Here is a 501-nt window from a genome sequence, read left to right as displayed (position 1 = left end):
GTTACAGAATATTTCGTTTTGCACTTTTTTGTATTGGATGTTTATCTTTATTTTTGCACATTTTAAAGCAAAATAAGCAATACTTTTACTTTTGAAATGCTTATACTATTGCAGAATATTAAGATTTGCACTGGATGTTGACTTTTATATTTGCACATTAAAAAGCAAATAAGCTACTTTTAATTTTGTTAAATGTTAAAAGTTTTAAATGTTTACATTGTTACAGAATATTTAGTCATGTTGTTGTCAATGTTCACTGAGTGGCCATACTTCTTTTTTTTTGTAAATAAAAGCCATGACTTTTGAAAAAACGGGCCTACATTTATTTTTTTTATCTTCATTTTGAATAAAAAAAATAATCGGTAAAAGGAAAAATAATCTATAGATTAATCGGAAAAATAATCTATAGATTAACCGATTAATCGAAAAAATAATCTATAGATTAATCGATAGAAAAATAATCGTTAGCTGCAGCCTTACACAGGACACCGGCTTCTTTTT

This window comes from Entelurus aequoreus, linkage group LG04 (assembly GCF_033978785.1).
Source record: "Entelurus aequoreus isolate RoL-2023_Sb linkage group LG04, RoL_Eaeq_v1.1, whole genome shotgun sequence".
Taxonomy (NCBI): domain Eukaryota; kingdom Metazoa; phylum Chordata; class Actinopteri; order Syngnathiformes; family Syngnathidae; genus Entelurus; species Entelurus aequoreus.
The sequence above is the reverse complement of the archived record's forward strand: the minus strand, read 5'-3'. Positions refer to the sequence as shown.